We start from the raw sequence: 12,012 nt of genomic DNA on the forward strand, positions 1-12,012 counted from the left end.
CGTATCGCTCAAAGTTTGAATTTGCATTGACGTTGTGGACTACGACCACACCAGGTTGAAAGCACCCGATCTCGTTCGATCTCGGAAGTTCAGCAACCTCCGGCTTGGTCAGTACTTGGATGGGTGACCGCCTAGGAATACCAAGTGTTGTAGTCTCGTTTTTTTAGTGCATGAGAAACCGAGGTCGCATCGATCAAAGTTTGAATTTGGAGGGAGGTTGTGGACTACGACCACACCAGGTTGAAAGCACCCGATCTCGTTCGATCTCGGAAGTTAAGCAACCTCGGGCTTGGTCAGTACTTGGATAGGTGACCGCCTAGGAATACCAAGTGTTGTAGTCACTTTTTTGTTTTGTTTTTAGTGCTCCACAATCCGAGGTCGTATCGCCCAAAGTTTGAATTTGCAGCGACGTTCTGGACTACGACCACACCAGGTTGAAAGCACCCGATCTCGTTCGATCTCGGAAGTTAAGCAACCTCGGGCTTGGTCAGTACTTGGATGGGTGACCGCCTAGGAATACCAAGTGTTGTAGTCACTTTTTTGTTTTGTTTTTAGTGCTCCACAATCCGAGGGCGTATCGCTCAAAGTTTGAATTTGCATTGACGTTGTGGACTACGACCACACCAGGTTGAAAGCACCCGATCTCGTTCGATCTCGGAAGTTAAGCAGCCTCGGGCTTGGTCAGTACTTGGATGGGTGACCGCCTAGGAATACCAAGTGTTGTAGTCGCTTTTTTGTTTTGTTTTTAGTGCTCCACAATCCGAGGTCGTATCGCTCAAAGTTTGAATTTGCATTGACGTTGTGGACTACGACCACACCAGGTTGAAAGCACCCGATCTCGTTCGATCTCGGAAGTTAAGCAACCTCGGGCTTGGTCAGTACTTGGATGGGTGACCGCCTAGGAATACCAAGTGTTGTAGTCTCGTTTTTTTAGTGCATGAGAAACCGAGGTCGCTTCGATCAAAGTTTGAATTTGCAAGGAGGTTGTGGACTACGACCACACCAGGTTGAAAGCACCCGATCTCGTTCGATCTCGGAAGTTAAGCAACCTCGGGCTTGGTCAGTACTTGGATGGGTGACCTCCTAGGAATACCAAGTGTTGTAGTCACTTTTTTGTTTTTTCAGTGCTCCACAATCCGAGGTCGTATCGATCAAAGTTTGAATTTGCATTGACGTTGTGGACTACGACCACACCAGGTTGAAAGCACCCGATCTCGTTCGATCTCGGAAGTTAAGCAACCTCGGGCTTGGTCAGTACTTGGATGGGTGACCGCTTAGAAATACCAAGTGTTGTAGTCACTTTTTTGTTTTGTTTTTAGTGCTCCACAATCCGAGGTCGTATCGCCCAAAGTTTGAATTTGCAGAGACGTTGTGGACTACGACCACACCAGGTTGAAAGCACCCGATCTCGTTCGATCTCGGAAGTTAAGCAACCTCGGGCTTGGTCAGTACTTGGATGGGTGACCGCCTAGGAATACCAAGTGTTGTAGTCACTTTTTTGTTTTGTTTTTAGTGCTCCACAATCCGAGGTCGTATCAATCAAAGTTTCAATTTGCATTGACGTTGTGGACTACGACCACACCAGGTTGAAAGCACCCGATCTCGTTCGATCTCGGAAGTTAAGCAACCTCGGTCTTGGTCAGTACTTGGATGGGTGACCGCCTAGGAATACCAAGTGTTGTAGTCACTTTTTTGTTTTTAGTGCTCCACAATCCGAGGTCGTATCGCTCAAACTTTGAATTTGCATTGACGTTATGGACTACGACCACACCAGGTTGAAAGCACCCGATCTCGTTCGATCTCGGAAGTTAAGCAACCTCGGGCTTGGTCAGTACTTGGATGGGTGACCGCCTAGGAATACCAAGTGTTGTAGTCTCGTTTTTTTTAGTGCATGAGAAACCGAGGTCGCATCGATCAAAGTTTGAAATTGGAGGCAGGTTGTGGACTACGACCACACCAGGTTGAAAGCACCCGATCTCGTTCGATCTCGGAAGTTAAGCAACCTCGGGCTTGGTCAGTACTTGGATAGGTGACCGCCTAGGAATACCAAGTGTTGTAGTCACTTTTTTGTTTTGTTTTTAGTGCTCCACAATCCGAGGTCGTATCGCCCAAAGTTTGAATTTGCAGAGACGCTCTGGACTACGACCACACCAGGTTGAAAGCACCCGATCTCGTTCGATCTCGGAAGTTAAGCAATCTCGGGCTTGGTCAGTACTTGGATGGGTGACCGCCTAGGAATACCAAGTGTTGTAGTCACTTTTTTGTTTTGTTTTTAGTGCTTCACAATCCGAGGGCTTATCGCTCAAAGTTTGAATTTGCATTGACGTTGTGGACTACGACCACACCAGGTTGAAAGCACCCGATCTCGTTCGATCTCGGAAGTTAAGCAGCCTCGGGCTTGGTCAGTACTTGGATGGGTGACCGCCTAGGAATACCAAGTGTTTTAGTCGCTTTTTTGTTTTGTTTTTAGTGCTCCACAATCCGAGGTCGTATCGCTCAAAGTTTGAATTTGCATTGACGTTGTGGACTACGACCACACCAGGTTGAAAGCACCCGATCTCGTTCGATCTCGGAAGTTAAGCAACCTCGGGCTTGGTCAGTACTTGGATGGGTGACCGCCTAGGAATACCAAGTGTTGTAGTCTCATTTTTTTTAGTGCATGAGAAACCGAGGTCGCATCGATCAAAGTTTGAATTTGGAGGGAGGTTGTGGTCTACGACCACACCAGGTTGAAAGCACCCGATCTCGTTCGATCTCGGAAGTTAAGCAACCTCGGGCTTGATCAGTACTTGGATGGGTGACCGCCTAGGAATACCAAGTGTTGTAGTCACTTTTTTGTTTTGTTTTTAGTGCTTCACAATCCGAGGGCGTATCGCTCAAAGTTTGAATTTGCATTGACGTTGTGGACTACGACCACACCAGGTTGAAAGCACCCGATCTCGTTCGATCTCGGAAGTTAAGCAGCCTCGGGCTTGGTCAGTACTTGGATGGGTGACCGCCTAGGAATACCAGGTGTTGTAGTCACTTTTTTGTTTTGTTTTTAGTGCTCCACAATCCTAGGGCGTATCGCTCAAAGTTTGAATTTGCATTGACGTTGTGGACTACGACCACACCAGGTTGAAAGCACCCGATCTCGTTCGATCTCGGAAGTTCAGCAACCTCCGGCTTGGTCAGTACTTGGATGGGTGACCGCCTAGGAATACCAAGTGTTGTAGTCTCGTTTTTTTAGTGCATGAGAAACCGAGGTCGCATCGATCAAAGTTTGAAATTGGAGGGAGGTTGTGGACTACGACCACACCAGGTTGAAAGCACCCGATCTCGTTCGATCTCGGAAGTTAAGCAACCTCGGGCTTGGTCAGTACTTGGATAGGTGACCGCCTAGGAATACCAAGTGTTGTAGTCACTTTTTTGTTTTGTTTTTAGTGCTCCACAATCCGAGGTCGTATCGCTCAAAGTTTGAATTTGCATTGACGTTGTGGACTACGACCACACCAGGTTGAAAGCACCCGATCTCGTTCGATCTCGGAAGTTAAGCAACCTCCGGCTTGGTCAGTACTTGGATGGGTGACCGCCTAGGAATACCAAGTGTTGTAGTCTCGTTTTTTTAGTGCATGAGAAACCGAGGTCGCATCGATCAAAGTTTGAAATTGGAGGGAGGTTGTGGACTACGACCACACCAGGTTGAAAGCACCCGATCTCGTTCGATCTCGGAAGTTAAGCAACCTCGGGCTTGGTCAGTACTTGGATAGGTGACCGCCTAGGAATACCAAGTGTTGTAGTCACTTTTTTGTTTTGTTTTTAGTGCTCCACAATCCGAGGTCGTATCGCTCAAAGTTTGAATTTGCATTGACGTTGTGGACTACGACCACACCAGGTTGAAAGCACCCGATCTCGTTCGATCTCGGAAGTTAAGCAACCTCGGGCTTGGTCAGTACTTGGATGGGTGACCGCCTAGGAATACCAAGTGTTGTAGTCTCATTTTTTTTAGTGCATGAGAAACCGAGGTCGCATCGATCAAAGTTTGAATTTGGAGGGAGGTTGTGGTCTACGACCACACCAGGTTGAAAGCACCCGATCTCGTTCGATCTCGGAAGTTAAGCACCCTCGGGCTTGATCAGTACTTGGATGGGTGACCGCCTAGGAATACCAAGTGTTGTAGTCACTTTTTTGTTTTGTTTTTAGTGCTTCACAATCCGAGGGCGTATCGCTCAAAGTTTGAATTTGCATTGACGTTGTGGACTACGACCACACCAGGTTGAAAGCACCCGATCTCGTTCGATCTCGGAAGTTAAGCAGCCTCGGGCTTGGTCAGTACTTGGATGGGTGACCGCCTAGGAATACCAGGTGTTGTAGTCACTTTTTTGTTTTGTTTTTAGTGCTCCACAATCCGAGGGCGTATCGCTCAAAGTTTGAATTTGCATTGACGTTGTGGACTACGACCACACCAGGTTGAAAGCACCCGATCTCGTTCGATCTCGGAAGTTCAGCAACCTCCGGCTTGGTCAGTGCTTGGATGGGTGACCGCCTAGGAATACCAAGTGTTGTAGTCTCGTTTTTTTAGTGAATGAGAAACCGAGGTCGCATCGATCAAAGTTTGAAATTGGAGGGAGGTTGTGGACTACGACCACACCAGGTTGAAAGCACCCGATCTCGTTCGATCTCGGAAGTTAAGCAACCTCGGGCTTGGTCAGTACTTGGATAGGTGACCGCCTAGGAATACCAAGTGTTGTAGTCACTTTTTTGTTTTGTTTTTAGTGCTCCACAATCCGAGGTCGTATCGCCCAAAGTTTGAATTTGCAGCGACGTTCTGGACTACGACCACACCAGGTTGAAAGCACCCGATCTCGTTCGATCTCGGAAGTTAAGCAACCTCGGGCTTGGTCAGTACTTGGATGGGTGACCGCCTAGGAATACCAAGTGTTGTAGTCACTTTTTTGTTTTGTTTTTAGTGCTCCACAATCCGAGGGCGTATCGCTCAAAGTTTGAATTTGCATTGACGTTGTGGACTACGACCACACCAGGTTGAAAGCACCCGATCTCGTTCGATCTCGGAAGTTAAGCAGCCTCGGGCTTGGTCAGTACTTGGATGGGTGACCGCCTAGGAATACCAAGTGTTGTAGTCGCTTTTTTGTTTTGTTTTTAGTGCTCCACAATCCGAGGTCGTATCGCTCAAAGTTTGAATTTGCATTGACGTTGTGGACTACGACCACACCAGGTTGAAAGCACCCGATCTCGTTCGATCTCGGAAGTTAAGCAACCTCGGGCTTGGTCAGTACTTGGATGGGTGACCGCCTAGGAATACCAAGTGTTGTAGTCTCGTTTTTTTTAGTGCATGAGAAACCGAGGTCGCATCGATCAAAGTTTGAAATTGGAGGCAGGTTGTGGACTACGACCACACCAGGTTGAAAGCACCCGATCTCGTTCGATCTCGGAAGTTAAGCAACCTCGGGCTTGGTCAGTACTTGGATAGGTGACCGCCTAGGAATACCAAGTGTTGTAGTCACTTTTTTGTTTTGTTTTTAGTGCTCCACAATCCGAGGTCGTATCGCCCAAAGTTTGAATTTGCAGAGACGCTCTGGACTACGACCACACCAGGTTGAAAGCACCCGATCTCGTTCGATCTCGGATGTTAAGCAATCTCGGGCTTGGTCAGTACTTGGATGGGTGACCGCCTAGGAATACCAAGTGTTGTAGTCACTTTTTTGTTTTGTTTTTAGTGCTTCACAATCCGAGGGCTTATCGCTCAAAGTTTGAATTTGCATTGACGTTGTGGACTACGACCACACCAGGTTGAAAGCACCCGATCTCGTTCGATCTCGGAAGTTAAGCAGCCTCGGGCTTGGTCAGTACTTGGATGGGTGACCGCCTAGGAATACCAAGTGTTTTAGTCGCTTTTTTGTTTTGTTTTTAGTGCTCCACAATCCGAGGTCGTATCGCTCAAAGTTTGAATTTGCATTGACGTTGTGGACTACGACCACACCAGGTTGAAAGCACCCGATCTCGTTCGATCTCGGAAGTTAAGCAACCTCGGGCTTGGTCAGTACTTGGATGGGTGACCGCCTAGGAATACCAAGTGTTGTAGTCTCATTTTTTTAGTGCATGAGAAACCGAGGTCGCATCGATCAAAGTTTGAATTTGGAGGGAGGTTGTGGTCTACGACCACACCAGGTTGAAAGCACCCGATCTCGTTCGATCTCGGAAGTTAAGCAACCTCGGGCTTGATCAGTACTTGGATGGGTGACCGCCTAGGAATACCAAGTGTTGTAGTCACTTTTTTGTTTTGTTTTTAGTGCTTCACAATCCGAGGGCGTATCGCTCAAAGTTTGAATTTGCATTGACGTTGTGGACTACGACCACACCAGGTTGAAAGCACCCGATCTCGTTCGATCTCGGAAGTTAAGCAGCCTCGGGCTTGGTCAGTACTTGGATGGGTGACCGCCTAGGAATACCAGGTGTTGTAGTCACTTTTTTGTTTTGTTTTTAGTGCTCCACAATCCGAGGGCGTATCGCTCAAAGTTTGAATTTGCATTGACGTTGTGGACTACGACCACACCAGGTTGAAAGCACCCGATCTCGTTCGATCTCGGAAGTTCAGCAACCTCCGGCTTGGTCAGTACTTGGATGGGTGACCGCCTAGGAATACCAAGTGTTGTAGTCTCGTTTTTTTAGTGCATGAGAAACCGAGGTCGCATCGATCAAAGTTTGAAATTGGAGGGAGGTTGTGGACTACGACCACACCAGGTTGAAAGCACCCGATCTCGTTCGATCTCGGAAGTTAAGCAACCTCGGGCTTGGTCAGTACTTGGATAGGTGACCGCCTAGGAATACCAAGTGTTGTAGTCACTTTTTTGTTTTGTTTTTAGTGCTCCACAATCCGAGGTCGTATCGCTCAAAGTTTGAATTTGCATTGACGTTGTGGACTACGACCACACCAGGTTGAAAGCACCCGATCTCGTTCGATCTCGGAAGTTAAGCAACCTCGGGCTTGGTCAGTACTTGGATGGGTGACCGCCTAGGAATACCAAGTGTTGTAGTCACTTTTTTGTTTTGTTTTTAGTGCTTCACAATCCGAGGGCGTATCGCTCAAAGTTTGAATTTGCATTGACGTTGTGGACTACGACCACACCAGGTTGAAAGCACCCGATCTCGTTCGATCTCGGAAGTTAAGCAGCCTCGGGCTTGGTCAGTACTTGGATGGGTGACCGCCTAGGAATACCAGGTGTTGTAGTCACTTTTTTGTTTTGTTTTTAGTGCTCCACAATCCGAGGGCGTATCGCTCAAAGTTTGAATTTGCATTGACGTTGTGGACTACGACCACACCAGGTTGAAAGCACCCGATCTCGTTCGATCTCGGAAGTTCAGCAACCTCCGGCTTGGTCAGTGCTTGGATGGGTGACCGCCTAGGAATACCAAGTGTTGTAGTCTCGTTTTTTTAGTGAATGAGAAACCGAGGTCGCATCGATCAAAGTTTGAAATTGGAGGGAGGTTGTGGACTACGACCACACCAGGTTGAAAGCACCCGATCTCGTTCGATCTCGGAAGTTAAGCAACCTCGGGCTTGGTCAGTACTTGGATAGGTGACCGCCTAGGAATACCAAGTGTTGTAGTCACTTTTTTGTTTTGTTTTTAGTGCTCCACAATCCGAGGTCGTATCGCCCAAAGTTTGAATTTGCAGCGACGTTCTGGACTACGACCACACCAGGTTGAAAGCACCCGATCTCGTTCGATCTCGGAAGTTAAGCAACCTCGGGCTTGGTCAGTACTTGGATGGGTGACCGCCTAGGAATACCAAGTGTTGTAGTCACTTTTTTGTTTTGTTTTTAGTGCTCCACAATCCGAGGGCGTATCGCTCAAAGTTTGAATTTGCATTGACGTTGTGGACTACGACCACACCAGGTTGAAAGCACCCGATCTCGTTCGATCTCGGAAGTTAAGCAGCCTCGGGCTTGGTCAGTACTTGGATGGGTGACCGCCTAGGAATACCAAGTGTTGTAGTCGCTTTTTTGTTTTGTTTTTAGTGCTCCACAATCCGAGGTCGTATCGCTCAAAGTTTGAATTTGCATTGACGTTGTGGACTACGACCACACCAGGTTGAAAGCACCCGATCTCGTTCGATCTCGGAAGTTAAGCAACCTCGGGCTTGGTCAGTACTTGGATGGGTGACCGCCTAGGAATACCAAGTGTTGTAGTCTCGTTTTTTTAGTGCATGAGAAACCGAGGTCGCTTCGATCAAAGTTTGAATTTGCAAGGAGGTTGTGGACTACGACCACACCAGGTTGAAAGCACCCGATCTCGTTCGATCTCGGAAGTTAAGCAACCTCGGGCTTGGTCAGTACTTGGATGGGTGACCGCCTAGGAATACCAAGTGTTGTAGTCACTTTTTTGTTTTTTTAGTGCTCCACAATCCGAGGTCGTATCGCTCAAAGTTTGAATTTGCATTGACGTTGTGGACTACGACCACACCAGGTTGAAAGCACCCGATCTCGTTCGATCTCGGAAGTTAAGCAACCACGGGCTTGGTCAGTACTTGGATGGGTGACCTCCTAGGAATACCAAGTGTTGTAGTCACTTTTTTGTTTTTTCAGTGCTCCACAATCCGAGGTCGTATCGATCAAAGTTTGAATTTGCATTGACGTTGTGGACTACGACCACACCAGGTTGAAAGCACCCGATCTCGTTCGATCTCGGAAGTTAAGCAACCTCGGGCTTGGTCAGTACTTGGATGGGTGACCGCTTAGAAATACCAAGTGTTGTAGTCACTTTTTTGTTTTGTTTTTAGTGCTCCACAATCCGAGGTCGTATCGCCCAAAGTTTGAATTTGCAGAGACGTTGTGGACTACGACCACACCAGGTTGAAAGCACCCGATCTCGTTCGATCTCGGAAGTTAAGCAACCTCGGGCTTGGTCAGTACTTGGATGGGTGACCGCCTAGGAATACCAAGTGTTGTAGTCACTTTTTTGTTTTGTTTTTAGTGCTCCACAATCCGAGGTCGTATCGATCAAAGTTTCAATTTGCATTGACGTTGTGGACTACGACCACACCAGGTTGAAAGCACCCGATCTCGTTCGATCTCGGAAGTTAAGCAACCTCGGTCTTGGTCAGTACTTGGATGGGTGACCGCCTAGGAATACCAAGTGTTGTAGTCACTTTTTTGTTTTTAGTGCTCCACAATCCGAGGTCGTATCGCTCAAACTTTGAATTTGCATTGACGTTATGGACTACGACCACACCAGGTTGAAAGCACCCGATCTCGTTCGATCTCGGAAGTTAAGCAACCTCGGGCTTGGTCAGTACTTGGATGGGTGACCGCCTAGGAATACCAAGTGTTGTAGTCTCGTTTTTTTTAGTGCATGAGAAACCGAGGTCGCATCGATCAAAGTTTGAAATTGGAGGCAGGTTGTGGACTACGACCACACCAGGTTGAAAGCACCCGATCTCGTTCGATCTCGGAAGTTAAGCAACCTCGGGCTTGGTCAGTACTTGGATAGGTGACCGCCTAGGAATACCAAGTGTTGTAGTCACTTTTTTGTTTTGTTTTTAGTGCTCCACAATCCGAGGTCGTATCGCCCAAAGTTTGAATTTGCAGAGACGCTCTGGACTACGACCACACCAGGTTGAAAGCACCCGATCTCGTTCGATCTCGGAAGTTAAGCAATCTCGGGCTTGGTCAGTACTTGGATGGGTGACCGCCTAGGAATACCAAGTGTTGTAGTCACTTTTTTGTTTTGTTTTTAGTGCTTCACAATCCGAGGGCTTATCGCTCAAAGTTTGAATTTGCATTGACGTTGTGGACTACGACCACACCAGGTTGAAAGCACCCGATCTCGTTCGATCTCGGAAGTTAAGCAGCCTCGGGCTTGGTCAGTACTTGGATGGGTGACCGCCTAGGAATACCAAGTGTTTTAGTCGCTTTTTTGTTTTGTTTTTAGTGCTCCACAATCCGAGGTCGTATCGCTCAAAGTTTGAATTTGCATTGACGTTGTGGACTACGACCACACCAGGTTGAAAGCACCCGATCTCGTTCGATCTCGGAAGTTAAGCAACCTCGGGCTTGGTCAGTACTTGGATGGGTGACCGCCTAGGAATACCAAGTGTTGTAGTCTCATTTTTTTAGTGCATGAGAAACCGAGGTCGCATCGATCAAAGTTTGAATTTGGAGGGAGGTTGTCCAGGTTGAAAGCACCCGATCTCGTTCGATCTCGGAAGTTAAGCAACCTCGGGCTTGATCAGTACTTGGATGGGTGACCGCCTAGGAATACCAAGTGTTGTAGTCACTTTTTTGTTTTGTTTTTAGTGCTTCACAATCCGAGGGCGTATCGCTCAAAGTTTGAATTTGCATTGACGTTGTGGACTACGACCACACCAGGTTGAAAGCACCCGATCTCGTTCGATCTCGGAAGTTAAGCAGCCTCGGGCTTGGTCAGTACTTGGATGGGTGACCGCCTAGGAATACCAGGTGTTGTAGTCACTTTTTTGTTTTGTTTTTAGTGCTCCACAATCCGAGGGCGTATCGCTCAAAGTTTGAATTTGCATTGACGTTGTGGACTACGACCACACCAGGTTGAAAGCACCCGATCTCGTTCGATCTCGGAAGTTCAGCAACCTCCGGCTTGGTCAGTACTTGGATGGGTGACCGCCTAGGAATACCAAGTGTTGTAGTCTCGTTTTTTTAGTGCATGAGAAACCGAGATCGCATCGATCAAAGTTTGAAATTGGAGGGAGGTTGTGGACTACGACCACACCAGGTTGAAAGCACCCGATCTCGTTCGATCTCGGAAGTTAAGCAACCTCGGGCTTGGTCAGTACTTGGATAGGTGACCGCCTAGGAATACCAAGTGTTGTAGTCACTTTTTTGTTTTGTTTTTAGTGCTCCACAATCCGAGGTCGTATCGCCCAAAGTTTGAATTTGCAGCGACGTTCTGGACTACGACCACACCAGGTTGAAAGCACCCGATCTCGTTCGATCTCGGAAGTTAAGCAACCTCGGGCTTGGTCAGTACTTGGATGGGTGACCGCCTAGGAATACCAAGTGTTGTAGTCACTTTTTTGTTTTGTTTTTAGTGCTCCACAATCCGAGGGCGTATCGCTCAAAGTTTGAATTTGCATTGACGTTGTGGACTACGACCACACCAGGTTGAAAGCACCCGATCTCGTTCGATCTCGGAAGTTAAGCAGCCTCGGGCTTGGTCAGTACTTGGATGGGTGACCGCCTAGGAATACCAAGTGTTGTAGTCGCTTTTTTGTTTTGTTTTTAGTGCTCCACAATCCGAGGTCGTATCGCTCAAAGTTTGAATTTGCATTGACGTTGTGGACTACGACCACACCAGGTTGAAAGCACCCGATCTCGTTCGATCTCGGAAGTTAAGCGGCCTCGGGCTTGGTCAGTACTTGGATGGGTGACCGCCTAGGAATACCAAGTGTTGTAGTCTCGTTTTTTTAGTGCATGAGAAACCGAGGTCGCTTCGATCAAAGTTTGAATTTGCAAGGAGGTTGTGGACTACGACCACACCAGGTTGAAAGCACCCGATCTCGTTCGATCTCGGAAGTTAAGCAACCTCGGGCTTGGTCAGTACTTGGATGGGTGACCGCCTAGGAATACCAAGTGTTGTAGTCACTTTTTTGTTTTTTTAGTGCTCCACAATCCGAGGTCGTATCGCTCAAAGTTTGAATTTGCATTGACGTTGTGGACTACGACCACACCAGGTTGAAAGCACCCGATCTCGTTCGATCTCGGAAGTTAAGCAACCACGGGCTTGGTCAGTACTTGGATGGGTGACCTCCTAGGAATACCAAGTGTTGTAGTCACTTTTTTGTTTTTTCAGTGCTCCAAAATCCGAGGTCGTATCGATCAAAGTTTGAATTTGCATTGACGTTGTGGACTACGACCACACCAGGTTGAAAGCACCCGATCTCGTTCGATCTCGGAAGTTAAGCAACCTCGGGCTTGGTCAGTACTTGGATGGGTGACCGCTTAGAAATACCAAGTGTTGTAGTCACTTTTTTGTTTTGTT

General features: G+C 47.7%; 62 non-coding genes and 1 pseudogene across 62 annotated transcripts; all 63 read left to right on the forward strand.

Moving 5' to 3' along the window:
- The first annotated feature begins 37 nt into the window (after nt 1-37).
- LOC145210690 (5S ribosomal RNA) lies at nt 38-156 on the forward strand. Its single transcript, XR_013856140.1, has one exon. It is a non-coding gene; the product is annotated as a 5S ribosomal RNA (ribosomal RNA).
- Nucleotides 157-222: 66 nt separating this feature from the next.
- LOC145210130 (5S ribosomal RNA) lies at nt 223-341 on the forward strand. Its single transcript, XR_013855614.1, has one exon. It is a non-coding gene; the product is annotated as a 5S ribosomal RNA (ribosomal RNA).
- Nucleotides 342-416: 75 nt separating this feature from the next.
- LOC145211307 (5S ribosomal RNA) lies at nt 417-535 on the forward strand. The gene has a single exon (XR_013856612.1). It is a non-coding gene; the product is annotated as a 5S ribosomal RNA (ribosomal RNA).
- A 75-nt stretch (nt 536-610) lies between these two features.
- LOC145209922 (5S ribosomal RNA) lies at nt 611-729 on the forward strand. Its single transcript, XR_013855420.1, has one exon. It is a non-coding gene; the product is annotated as a 5S ribosomal RNA (ribosomal RNA).
- Nucleotides 730-804: 75 nt separating this feature from the next.
- Nucleotides 805-923, forward strand: LOC145210294 (5S ribosomal RNA). The gene has a single exon (XR_013855768.1). It is a non-coding gene; the product is annotated as a 5S ribosomal RNA (ribosomal RNA).
- A 66-nt stretch (nt 924-989) lies between these two features.
- LOC145210955 (5S ribosomal RNA) lies at nt 990-1,108 on the forward strand. Its single transcript, XR_013856279.1, has one exon. It is a non-coding gene; the product is annotated as a 5S ribosomal RNA (ribosomal RNA).
- A 72-nt stretch (nt 1,109-1,180) lies between these two features.
- On the forward strand, nt 1,181-1,299 carry LOC145210226 (5S ribosomal RNA). Its single transcript, XR_013855705.1, has one exon. It is a non-coding gene; the product is annotated as a 5S ribosomal RNA (ribosomal RNA).
- Nucleotides 1,300-1,374: 75 nt separating this feature from the next.
- On the forward strand, nt 1,375-1,493 carry LOC145211308 (5S ribosomal RNA). Its single transcript, XR_013856613.1, has one exon. It is a non-coding gene; the product is annotated as a 5S ribosomal RNA (ribosomal RNA).
- A 75-nt stretch (nt 1,494-1,568) lies between these two features.
- Nucleotides 1,569-1,687, forward strand: LOC145210093 (5S ribosomal RNA). The gene has a single exon (XR_013855579.1). It is a non-coding gene; the product is annotated as a 5S ribosomal RNA (ribosomal RNA).
- Nucleotides 1,688-1,757: 70 nt separating this feature from the next.
- LOC145210306 (5S ribosomal RNA) lies at nt 1,758-1,876 on the forward strand. The gene has a single exon (XR_013855779.1). It is a non-coding gene; the product is annotated as a 5S ribosomal RNA (ribosomal RNA).
- A 67-nt stretch (nt 1,877-1,943) lies between these two features.
- Nucleotides 1,944-2,062, forward strand: LOC145210131 (5S ribosomal RNA). Its single transcript, XR_013855615.1, has one exon. It is a non-coding gene; the product is annotated as a 5S ribosomal RNA (ribosomal RNA).
- Nucleotides 2,063-2,137: 75 nt separating this feature from the next.
- Nucleotides 2,138-2,256, forward strand: LOC145209849 (5S ribosomal RNA). The gene has a single exon (XR_013855352.1). It is a non-coding gene; the product is annotated as a 5S ribosomal RNA (ribosomal RNA).
- Nucleotides 2,257-2,331: 75 nt separating this feature from the next.
- On the forward strand, nt 2,332-2,450 carry LOC145210539 (5S ribosomal RNA). Its single transcript, XR_013855999.1, has one exon. It is a non-coding gene; the product is annotated as a 5S ribosomal RNA (ribosomal RNA).
- Nucleotides 2,451-2,525: 75 nt separating this feature from the next.
- LOC145210318 (5S ribosomal RNA) lies at nt 2,526-2,644 on the forward strand. Its single transcript, XR_013855790.1, has one exon. It is a non-coding gene; the product is annotated as a 5S ribosomal RNA (ribosomal RNA).
- A 67-nt stretch (nt 2,645-2,711) lies between these two features.
- LOC145209964 (5S ribosomal RNA) lies at nt 2,712-2,830 on the forward strand. The gene has a single exon (XR_013855459.1). It is a non-coding gene; the product is annotated as a 5S ribosomal RNA (ribosomal RNA).
- A 75-nt stretch (nt 2,831-2,905) lies between these two features.
- LOC145210004 (5S ribosomal RNA) lies at nt 2,906-3,024 on the forward strand. The gene has a single exon (XR_013855497.1). It is a non-coding gene; the product is annotated as a 5S ribosomal RNA (ribosomal RNA).
- A 75-nt stretch (nt 3,025-3,099) lies between these two features.
- On the forward strand, nt 3,100-3,218 carry LOC145210691 (5S ribosomal RNA). Its single transcript, XR_013856141.1, has one exon. It is a non-coding gene; the product is annotated as a 5S ribosomal RNA (ribosomal RNA).
- Nucleotides 3,219-3,284: 66 nt separating this feature from the next.
- LOC145210132 (5S ribosomal RNA) lies at nt 3,285-3,403 on the forward strand. Its single transcript, XR_013855616.1, has one exon. It is a non-coding gene; the product is annotated as a 5S ribosomal RNA (ribosomal RNA).
- A 75-nt stretch (nt 3,404-3,478) lies between these two features.
- LOC145210308 (5S ribosomal RNA) lies at nt 3,479-3,597 on the forward strand. Its single transcript, XR_013855781.1, has one exon. It is a non-coding gene; the product is annotated as a 5S ribosomal RNA (ribosomal RNA).
- A 66-nt stretch (nt 3,598-3,663) lies between these two features.
- On the forward strand, nt 3,664-3,782 carry LOC145210133 (5S ribosomal RNA). Its single transcript, XR_013855617.1, has one exon. It is a non-coding gene; the product is annotated as a 5S ribosomal RNA (ribosomal RNA).
- Nucleotides 3,783-3,857: 75 nt separating this feature from the next.
- Nucleotides 3,858-3,976, forward strand: LOC145210329 (5S ribosomal RNA). Its single transcript, XR_013855801.1, has one exon. It is a non-coding gene; the product is annotated as a 5S ribosomal RNA (ribosomal RNA).
- A 67-nt stretch (nt 3,977-4,043) lies between these two features.
- On the forward strand, nt 4,044-4,162 carry LOC145210408 (5S ribosomal RNA). The gene has a single exon (XR_013855875.1). It is a non-coding gene; the product is annotated as a 5S ribosomal RNA (ribosomal RNA).
- A 75-nt stretch (nt 4,163-4,237) lies between these two features.
- LOC145210005 (5S ribosomal RNA) lies at nt 4,238-4,356 on the forward strand. Its single transcript, XR_013855498.1, has one exon. It is a non-coding gene; the product is annotated as a 5S ribosomal RNA (ribosomal RNA).
- A 75-nt stretch (nt 4,357-4,431) lies between these two features.
- On the forward strand, nt 4,432-4,550 carry LOC145210790 (5S ribosomal RNA). The gene has a single exon (XR_013856233.1). It is a non-coding gene; the product is annotated as a 5S ribosomal RNA (ribosomal RNA).
- Nucleotides 4,551-4,616: 66 nt separating this feature from the next.
- On the forward strand, nt 4,617-4,735 carry LOC145210134 (5S ribosomal RNA). Its single transcript, XR_013855618.1, has one exon. It is a non-coding gene; the product is annotated as a 5S ribosomal RNA (ribosomal RNA).
- A 75-nt stretch (nt 4,736-4,810) lies between these two features.
- Nucleotides 4,811-4,929, forward strand: LOC145211309 (5S ribosomal RNA). The gene has a single exon (XR_013856614.1). It is a non-coding gene; the product is annotated as a 5S ribosomal RNA (ribosomal RNA).
- A 75-nt stretch (nt 4,930-5,004) lies between these two features.
- LOC145209923 (5S ribosomal RNA) lies at nt 5,005-5,123 on the forward strand. Its single transcript, XR_013855421.1, has one exon. It is a non-coding gene; the product is annotated as a 5S ribosomal RNA (ribosomal RNA).
- A 75-nt stretch (nt 5,124-5,198) lies between these two features.
- On the forward strand, nt 5,199-5,317 carry LOC145210341 (5S ribosomal RNA). The gene has a single exon (XR_013855812.1). It is a non-coding gene; the product is annotated as a 5S ribosomal RNA (ribosomal RNA).
- A 67-nt stretch (nt 5,318-5,384) lies between these two features.
- On the forward strand, nt 5,385-5,503 carry LOC145210135 (5S ribosomal RNA). The gene has a single exon (XR_013855619.1). It is a non-coding gene; the product is annotated as a 5S ribosomal RNA (ribosomal RNA).
- Nucleotides 5,504-5,578: 75 nt separating this feature from the next.
- LOC145210278 (5S ribosomal RNA) lies at nt 5,579-5,697 on the forward strand. Its single transcript, XR_013855753.1, has one exon. It is a non-coding gene; the product is annotated as a 5S ribosomal RNA (ribosomal RNA).
- A 75-nt stretch (nt 5,698-5,772) lies between these two features.
- On the forward strand, nt 5,773-5,891 carry LOC145210540 (5S ribosomal RNA). Its single transcript, XR_013856000.1, has one exon. It is a non-coding gene; the product is annotated as a 5S ribosomal RNA (ribosomal RNA).
- A 75-nt stretch (nt 5,892-5,966) lies between these two features.
- Nucleotides 5,967-6,085, forward strand: LOC145210353 (5S ribosomal RNA). Its single transcript, XR_013855823.1, has one exon. It is a non-coding gene; the product is annotated as a 5S ribosomal RNA (ribosomal RNA).
- A 66-nt stretch (nt 6,086-6,151) lies between these two features.
- Nucleotides 6,152-6,270, forward strand: LOC145209965 (5S ribosomal RNA). Its single transcript, XR_013855460.1, has one exon. It is a non-coding gene; the product is annotated as a 5S ribosomal RNA (ribosomal RNA).
- A 75-nt stretch (nt 6,271-6,345) lies between these two features.
- Nucleotides 6,346-6,464, forward strand: LOC145210006 (5S ribosomal RNA). Its single transcript, XR_013855499.1, has one exon. It is a non-coding gene; the product is annotated as a 5S ribosomal RNA (ribosomal RNA).
- Nucleotides 6,465-6,539: 75 nt separating this feature from the next.
- LOC145210692 (5S ribosomal RNA) lies at nt 6,540-6,658 on the forward strand. Its single transcript, XR_013856142.1, has one exon. It is a non-coding gene; the product is annotated as a 5S ribosomal RNA (ribosomal RNA).
- Nucleotides 6,659-6,724: 66 nt separating this feature from the next.
- On the forward strand, nt 6,725-6,843 carry LOC145210136 (5S ribosomal RNA). Its single transcript, XR_013855620.1, has one exon. It is a non-coding gene; the product is annotated as a 5S ribosomal RNA (ribosomal RNA).
- A 75-nt stretch (nt 6,844-6,918) lies between these two features.
- LOC145211310 (5S ribosomal RNA) lies at nt 6,919-7,037 on the forward strand. Its single transcript, XR_013856615.1, has one exon. It is a non-coding gene; the product is annotated as a 5S ribosomal RNA (ribosomal RNA).
- A 75-nt stretch (nt 7,038-7,112) lies between these two features.
- LOC145210009 (5S ribosomal RNA) lies at nt 7,113-7,231 on the forward strand. The gene has a single exon (XR_013855501.1). It is a non-coding gene; the product is annotated as a 5S ribosomal RNA (ribosomal RNA).
- A 75-nt stretch (nt 7,232-7,306) lies between these two features.
- On the forward strand, nt 7,307-7,425 carry LOC145210792 (5S ribosomal RNA). The gene has a single exon (XR_013856235.1). It is a non-coding gene; the product is annotated as a 5S ribosomal RNA (ribosomal RNA).
- A 66-nt stretch (nt 7,426-7,491) lies between these two features.
- LOC145210138 (5S ribosomal RNA) lies at nt 7,492-7,610 on the forward strand. Its single transcript, XR_013855621.1, has one exon. It is a non-coding gene; the product is annotated as a 5S ribosomal RNA (ribosomal RNA).
- A 75-nt stretch (nt 7,611-7,685) lies between these two features.
- LOC145211311 (5S ribosomal RNA) lies at nt 7,686-7,804 on the forward strand. The gene has a single exon (XR_013856616.1). It is a non-coding gene; the product is annotated as a 5S ribosomal RNA (ribosomal RNA).
- A 75-nt stretch (nt 7,805-7,879) lies between these two features.
- Nucleotides 7,880-7,998, forward strand: LOC145209924 (5S ribosomal RNA). Its single transcript, XR_013855422.1, has one exon. It is a non-coding gene; the product is annotated as a 5S ribosomal RNA (ribosomal RNA).
- Nucleotides 7,999-8,073: 75 nt separating this feature from the next.
- Nucleotides 8,074-8,192, forward strand: LOC145210365 (5S ribosomal RNA). Its single transcript, XR_013855834.1, has one exon. It is a non-coding gene; the product is annotated as a 5S ribosomal RNA (ribosomal RNA).
- Nucleotides 8,193-8,258: 66 nt separating this feature from the next.
- LOC145211312 (5S ribosomal RNA) lies at nt 8,259-8,377 on the forward strand. Its single transcript, XR_013856617.1, has one exon. It is a non-coding gene; the product is annotated as a 5S ribosomal RNA (ribosomal RNA).
- A 72-nt stretch (nt 8,378-8,449) lies between these two features.
- On the forward strand, nt 8,450-8,568 carry LOC145209759 (5S ribosomal RNA). The gene has a single exon (XR_013855268.1). It is a non-coding gene; the product is annotated as a 5S ribosomal RNA (ribosomal RNA).
- A 72-nt stretch (nt 8,569-8,640) lies between these two features.
- LOC145210227 (5S ribosomal RNA) lies at nt 8,641-8,759 on the forward strand. The gene has a single exon (XR_013855706.1). It is a non-coding gene; the product is annotated as a 5S ribosomal RNA (ribosomal RNA).
- A 75-nt stretch (nt 8,760-8,834) lies between these two features.
- Nucleotides 8,835-8,953, forward strand: LOC145211314 (5S ribosomal RNA). Its single transcript, XR_013856618.1, has one exon. It is a non-coding gene; the product is annotated as a 5S ribosomal RNA (ribosomal RNA).
- A 75-nt stretch (nt 8,954-9,028) lies between these two features.
- LOC145210094 (5S ribosomal RNA) lies at nt 9,029-9,147 on the forward strand. Its single transcript, XR_013855580.1, has one exon. It is a non-coding gene; the product is annotated as a 5S ribosomal RNA (ribosomal RNA).
- Nucleotides 9,148-9,217: 70 nt separating this feature from the next.
- Nucleotides 9,218-9,336, forward strand: LOC145210376 (5S ribosomal RNA). The gene has a single exon (XR_013855845.1). It is a non-coding gene; the product is annotated as a 5S ribosomal RNA (ribosomal RNA).
- A 67-nt stretch (nt 9,337-9,403) lies between these two features.
- Nucleotides 9,404-9,522, forward strand: LOC145210140 (5S ribosomal RNA). Its single transcript, XR_013855623.1, has one exon. It is a non-coding gene; the product is annotated as a 5S ribosomal RNA (ribosomal RNA).
- Nucleotides 9,523-9,597: 75 nt separating this feature from the next.
- On the forward strand, nt 9,598-9,716 carry LOC145209850 (5S ribosomal RNA). The gene has a single exon (XR_013855353.1). It is a non-coding gene; the product is annotated as a 5S ribosomal RNA (ribosomal RNA).
- A 75-nt stretch (nt 9,717-9,791) lies between these two features.
- Nucleotides 9,792-9,910, forward strand: LOC145210542 (5S ribosomal RNA). Its single transcript, XR_013856002.1, has one exon. It is a non-coding gene; the product is annotated as a 5S ribosomal RNA (ribosomal RNA).
- Nucleotides 9,911-9,985: 75 nt separating this feature from the next.
- LOC145210389 (5S ribosomal RNA) lies at nt 9,986-10,104 on the forward strand. Its single transcript, XR_013855857.1, has one exon. It is a non-coding gene; the product is annotated as a 5S ribosomal RNA (ribosomal RNA).
- A 59-nt stretch (nt 10,105-10,163) lies between these two features.
- Nucleotides 10,164-10,275, forward strand: LOC145210876 (5S ribosomal RNA; annotated as a pseudogene).
- Nucleotides 10,276-10,350: 75 nt separating this feature from the next.
- Nucleotides 10,351-10,469, forward strand: LOC145210010 (5S ribosomal RNA). The gene has a single exon (XR_013855502.1). It is a non-coding gene; the product is annotated as a 5S ribosomal RNA (ribosomal RNA).
- Nucleotides 10,470-10,544: 75 nt separating this feature from the next.
- On the forward strand, nt 10,545-10,663 carry LOC145210693 (5S ribosomal RNA). The gene has a single exon (XR_013856143.1). It is a non-coding gene; the product is annotated as a 5S ribosomal RNA (ribosomal RNA).
- Nucleotides 10,664-10,729: 66 nt separating this feature from the next.
- LOC145210141 (5S ribosomal RNA) lies at nt 10,730-10,848 on the forward strand. The gene has a single exon (XR_013855624.1). It is a non-coding gene; the product is annotated as a 5S ribosomal RNA (ribosomal RNA).
- A 75-nt stretch (nt 10,849-10,923) lies between these two features.
- On the forward strand, nt 10,924-11,042 carry LOC145211315 (5S ribosomal RNA). Its single transcript, XR_013856619.1, has one exon. It is a non-coding gene; the product is annotated as a 5S ribosomal RNA (ribosomal RNA).
- Nucleotides 11,043-11,117: 75 nt separating this feature from the next.
- LOC145209926 (5S ribosomal RNA) lies at nt 11,118-11,236 on the forward strand. Its single transcript, XR_013855424.1, has one exon. It is a non-coding gene; the product is annotated as a 5S ribosomal RNA (ribosomal RNA).
- Nucleotides 11,237-11,311: 75 nt separating this feature from the next.
- Nucleotides 11,312-11,430, forward strand: LOC145209891 (5S ribosomal RNA). Its single transcript, XR_013855392.1, has one exon. It is a non-coding gene; the product is annotated as a 5S ribosomal RNA (ribosomal RNA).
- A 66-nt stretch (nt 11,431-11,496) lies between these two features.
- Nucleotides 11,497-11,615, forward strand: LOC145211316 (5S ribosomal RNA). The gene has a single exon (XR_013856620.1). It is a non-coding gene; the product is annotated as a 5S ribosomal RNA (ribosomal RNA).
- Nucleotides 11,616-11,687: 72 nt separating this feature from the next.
- Nucleotides 11,688-11,806, forward strand: LOC145209760 (5S ribosomal RNA). Its single transcript, XR_013855269.1, has one exon. It is a non-coding gene; the product is annotated as a 5S ribosomal RNA (ribosomal RNA).
- Nucleotides 11,807-11,878: 72 nt separating this feature from the next.
- LOC145210228 (5S ribosomal RNA) lies at nt 11,879-11,997 on the forward strand. The gene has a single exon (XR_013855707.1). It is a non-coding gene; the product is annotated as a 5S ribosomal RNA (ribosomal RNA).
- The last annotated feature ends 15 nt before the right edge of the window (nt 11,998-12,012 follow it).

This window comes from Phallusia mammillata, chromosome 1 (assembly GCF_965637545.1).
Source record: "Phallusia mammillata chromosome 1, kaPhaMamm4.hap1.1, whole genome shotgun sequence".
Lineage (NCBI taxonomy): Eukaryota > Metazoa > Chordata > Ascidiacea > Phlebobranchia > Ascidiidae > Phallusia > Phallusia mammillata.